The following is a 6,000-nucleotide window of genomic DNA, read 5'->3' on the forward strand; positions in this document are numbered from 1 at the left end:
CAGTATTTGTGTTTCTGTGCCTGACATATTTCACTTAACATAATGTTTTCCAGGCTCATTCATGTTGTCTCAGTGACATAATTTTGTTTTTTTTTAAAGGCTGAATAGTATTCTATTGTGTAGATTTGTATGTATATACATATATTAGTTTATATATAGTCCATATATATATATATCTATATCCATACATACATATGTGTCTGTGTCTCTCACATTTTCTTTATCTGTTCATCTGTTGATAGACACTTAGGTTGATTCCATATCTTGACTATTGTGAATAATGCTATAAAGAACATGGGAGTTCATATTTTCCTTTAAGCTTCTGATTTCATTTCCTTTGGATTTATGTCCAGTAGTGGGATTGCTGGATCATATAGCAGTTCTATTTTTAATTTTTTTAGTGTACTTTAAGTTCTGGGGTACATGTGCAGAACGTGCAAGTTTGTTACATAGGTATACACATGCCATGGTGGTTTGCTGCACCCATCAATCCATCATCTGCATTAGGTATTTCTCCTAATGCTATCCCTCCCCTAGCCCCCCACCCACTGACAGGCCCTGGTGTGTGATGGTCCCCTCCCTATGTCCATGTGTTCTCATTGTTCAACTCCCACTTATGAGTGAGAACATGTAGTGTTTGGTTTTCTGTTCTTGTGTTAGTTTGCTGAGAATGGTGATTTCCAGTATCATCCATGTTCCTGCAAAGGACATGAACTCATCCTTTTTTATGGCTGCATAGTATTCCATGGTGTATATGTGCCACACTTTCTTCATCCAGTCTATCATTGATGTGCATTTGGGTTGGTTCCAAGTCTTTGCTATTGTGAACAGCGCCACAGTAAACATACATGTGCATATGTCTTTATAGTAGAATGATTTATAATCCTTTGGGTATATACCCAGTAATGAGATTGCTGGATCAAATGGTATTTCTAGTTCCAGATCCCTGAGGAATCACCACACTGTCTTCCACAATGGTTGAACTAATTTACACTTTCACCAACAGTGTGAAAACATTCCTATTTCTCCACATCTTCTCCAGCATCTGTTGCTTCCTGACTTTGTAATGATCGCCATCCTAACTGGCATGATATGGTATCTCCTTGTGGTTTTGATTTGCATTTCTCTGATGACCAGTGATGATGAGCTTTTTTTCATATGTTTGTTATTTTTGAGAAACCCCTAAGCCATTTTCCAGAATAGCTAGACTAACTTACCTTCCCAACAATGGTGTGCAACGATTTCCTTTCCTTCACATCCTCACCAGCACTTGTTTTGTCTTTTTGATAATAACCATTCTCACAGATGTAATATGATACACACATAATGATTTCAATGTTTTGGTGGTTTTGAGATACTTTGTCCTTCCAAATGGTGAACAACTTCAAGTCGTATTTGCATTTATATTTCCAGTATCTATCACAATACTTAGCATATCTAAGTAATTTATAAATGCATATTAAGTCACTGATGGAATAGATATTAAGTAGTCAAGTTCTTATTTGCAATGAAAACTTAAGATGTGGATTGACTCACTTAATCCTCACAAAAACTTTATAACAAATTCTACGATTATTTTCCTGATTTTGTAGGTGAGTAAATTGAGGCAGAGCAGAGATCAGTAACTTGTGTAAACCATGGATTTGGGAAGTGGTGAAGCCAATATTGAGACCCATACACTCTGACTGTAGACATTAATATGCTGCCTTGTATTCTTTCCCCACAAGGTTGTAGCAGAACGAGGCCTGGCACCAGGGCTTGACTCCTGGTTATTTTCAATGGGCTGCCCTGACACAGCCACACCACAACCTTTCATCATAAGATGGTCTATGTCTCTAAAACTGCAGCCAATTTTCCATACCTCACAGCTAGTCATTTCACATAGTGGAGGTATAGTTTCTTTTTATCTCAGATTATGATTGTCCATGTCAAAAATTATTTAATTCGTTTCTACATTCACCCAGGCCATTTTGTTTTTGAATCCTGGCTTCTAATAAGCTTATTACTCTTCCCAGCAGTGACATTGACCAAACTAGAATTATTCCCATGATTAAAGTTTTGCATTTCCAGTCACCAGTTGAACAGATGTGATGGTTAAGCATGAGGATAGTGTCACATAACTCAGTGTGTGATTATAGCTCCACATTTTATGGAATGTGTGACATTAAGCTACTTACTCATATCTTTGCTTTTTATTTTCACCATTTGTAAAGTGAAAGTTAAGGAAAAATACTTCATAAAACTTCAGAGAGAATTAAATGAGATGATATATGTAAAATAACTTAGAACATTGTCCACTAAGTGCTTATTATAATGCTTATTGAGTGGTAGCTATTATTATTATTTCCCATTAATTTTATTGTAAAGACTCTAATATTATAGAAATAATTACCGACAATCAACTCTTGCTACATGCCCTCCTTACTTTCTTATTCATTGCATCTATACCAGGGCAGTTGATTCCAATGAAGGGCATTCACTGGTAGCTCCATGAAAGCATCTTATTCTTCTTACGGTGTGGGCTTATTCTACCTTAGACTAGAGTTTCTCAATTCCACTGCTACTTTTCCAGACCTATTATGCCCAGAAGATGGAGGGCTGCCTTCCAGAAGAGTGGCCACCTCCCAAAGCTACTGCCATTCAAGTGATGATTTAAGAGGTGTCCTGAATGAAGTACAATTCTGTAGTGGGCTCCATGTGCCTTTTGTGGGTTTGAGTTTCATTTCGTGCAAAAGTGAAAACATTTTATTTAGCATTTGTATAGCAATGAAGATGACTCTGGAGAAATCACACTGTGTTTTCCTTTTCCTGCAAATGTCTTTCTCTCTTTTTACCTCCCTGTAACTGCAATACACAGTTCTTGTTACTTAAATAAACTGAGATGTGGTCTGGCTCTATGTCCCCACCCAAATCTAATCTTTAATTGTAATCTTAATTCTAATACCCATGTGTTGGGGGAGGGACCCTGTGGGAGGTGATTAGATCATTGGGGCAGTACCCCATACTGTCCTCTTGATAGTGAGTGAGTTCTTCATGAGATCTGATGGTTTTATAAGGGGTTTATCCCCCTTCTCTTTGCACTTCTCTCTCCTGCTGCCACGTGAAGAAGGATGTGTTTGCTTCCCCTTCCACTATGATTGTAAGTTTCCTGAGGCCTCCTAGCCATGCTGAACTGTGAGTCAATTAAACCTCTTTCCTTTATAAATGACCCAGTCTTGGGTATTTCTTCATAGCAGCGTGGAGAACGGACTAATAGAGACTGTGAATGGATTTGTGTGCAAAAGGGAACTAGTGAAAAGTTTGGCTGAGAATGAACATTTTTTCCCCTCTGTGTTTCATTTTTTTTTTTTACAATAGAATGCATCCCTGAAAACATGCCAGATTCTCTACCTTCTGATCATACTCTCTATTATAATTCTGCCTGATGGCAAACTTCTCCTTATTGACTCTAAATTACATTTAATCTTGTTAGGATCACTTCTTATTGAAAGGCATGCGTTGTGATGGCATTGACAGGAATCCAGAAGCTGTGATGCCCAGCCAGAGGAAAATAAACTCTTGGAGCTAATGCTTGTCATTTTCATGCTGGGTCCAGCTGTGTAGCCTCTTGAAGGATGTAGAGGATTGGGGTGCTCAGTGCAGATAATAGTGAGCTCCCAGGTAGTGTGGAGAGCTCTCTGCCACAAGAAAATAATCTTTTGAGCCCAGTGGACTAAGAACCAAAGGCCATTTTGAGCTTAGGCAGTATAATTCTATTAGTGAAAAGCCCTTGCAGAAGGAAATTGCCTGTGTTAAAATCTGTGCACAAATTAAAATAACAGGGCTAAGGGGGAAAATATCTCTATAAAAGGCTTTATGACTCCAGTGGATTATAATATCCTTGTCACATTAGGATCTGGGGACCTAAAGATATAAGAAGGTTTTTTTCATTGTTGTTGTTGTTGTTTTCACAGCATATGAGCCTTCTTTTCTCCACTTCAGCCTGTGGAATACATTTATTCTTGGCTGCTTATTTTATGAATTTGGATGCTATGTCAAAGCATTGTATTGTTTCTTATCAAAAAAGTAGAAAATAAGGTCTGCATCATTGTCATTTATTGGTACCTTATAAGATTGATATCATCTAAAAGCTCCATTTTGGCTAAATGTATCAAATGTGTAAGTTCCTTGTAATTTGTGTGGGATTTTGTAGGCACAAGTTAATATAGCTGTTTTGATATAGCATGTAAAAAGTATTTAAATACATATCTCAGTTTAGAATAGATTCATTAGAAAGGGCTGAATAGGGAAAAAAGCTGTCAGCACAACTGATGTTCATTTTCTAGGGTGACAGAATTCAGAAGTCCCAAGGACTCTAACTGTTGGAGAGCTAATGCTGCATATCGCAGCCCTATCCTCAAAGCAGGCCTTACTCATTCATTGGATGGCAGCTGCAAGTTTAAGACTTAGGCTACATTTTCCTAATTCCATGAAAAAGGCAACATGAGCAATGGGTTGTCGTGTATTTGAAAATTATGCCATGTAAGTAAATAAAGACAGAATTCATAATTTGACGAAAGGATGATGGCAACATTTGTTCCAGAATTAAGCAATAATGAAACGGATGATTCTTTGAGGTCTAGCAATGAACCAGGGAGTTTAAGACCAACACGTCTCTCTCCTAACCTATAGCAAAATTAAGATAGTAACCAACTGGTTTATTTTCTTCTGCCTTTCCTGGCTCCCTCCTTCTTTCCCTTTATCTCTCCTCTCTTTTTCTTCTCTCACCCTTTCTTCTCCATTACTTTATCTTTTTTCCTCATTCTATTTCTCTCCATCCACTCACCCACTCACTTATTCTTTAATTAGACATTTATTTAATAACCCATCTTGATTCAGGCATTGTGCTGGCACTGAGAATACATTGTGGCTAAGACTGAAATAGTTTTGGTCCTCATGAAACTTACAATTTATGTGAAAACATTGCTAGATTGTCCATTAGGAAGACCAAGCCTATGCTTACGGTAATAGCAGAAAAGGAGACACCCTTCTGTCATCTGTTAAAAATTAAGTTTGAAGATGTTAGCAAGAGGGTCCACTAGAAGCTCCTAGTAGTGCTCTCCCTGCTCCCCTTCCCTCACTGCCAGAAAAACAAACACAAACAAAAAACTACATTTTGACCAAAATAACTAAAGGAGAGCATCGGAGAACAGCAAGGAGGCAGCAGAAGTCCTGTAGACTGCAGAAACCCAGGATGGCTGCACGGAGAAGAGGAGGAAGCACCATGCCTCTCCCACTTCATTCCCCTAATTAAGGTAAGCTCAGAACCAGGAGGAACTTCTCCCTGTGGAGGAAAGGTAAAAAGAGGACCCCAGCAGCCCCCATTGCCACTGTGGACACCTGCAGTGTTTGCTACTGGAGAATCCTACAGTCCTCAGAGACTTGGAGCCCATCTGAGAGAGCCCTCTTGTGTCGGCCTCCCGAAGTGCTGGGATTACAAGCGTGAGCCACCACGCCTGGCCAGAAGACAGATCTTTTAAAATGATTCAGTTAGAAGATAAAAAAGAAAAAAGGAATGAAAAATAATGAAGACACCCTACAGTACTTTGAAACACCATTGATTGAACAAATTTTGCATTATAATAATTTTATGAGGAGAAGAGACAGGGAAAGTCACAGATAGCTTATTTAGTAAAATAACTATTGAAAACTTCTTAGGTTTAGGGACAGATATGAAGACCTAGACACATGAAGTTCGTAAGTCTCCAGATAGATTCAACCCAAAGAGATCCTCTCTGAGGTACATTTTAATCAAACTGTCCAAAGGCAAAGGCAAAGAGAATTTTTTAAAAAGTGAAGTATCAAGTTACATGTAAGGGGATCTCCATTACACTATCAGCAGATTTTTCAGTAGAAACCTTGCAGGCCACTAGAGAATGCGATAATATATTCAAAATGCTGAAAGAAGAAAACTGTTAACAAAGAATATTATATCCAGTAAAGCTGTACTTCAGAAATCAA

Source organism: Symphalangus syndactylus, chromosome 16, assembly GCF_028878055.3.
Source record: "Symphalangus syndactylus isolate Jambi chromosome 16, NHGRI_mSymSyn1-v2.1_pri, whole genome shotgun sequence".
NCBI classification, from domain to species: Eukaryota; Metazoa; Chordata; class Mammalia; order Primates; family Hylobatidae; genus Symphalangus; species Symphalangus syndactylus.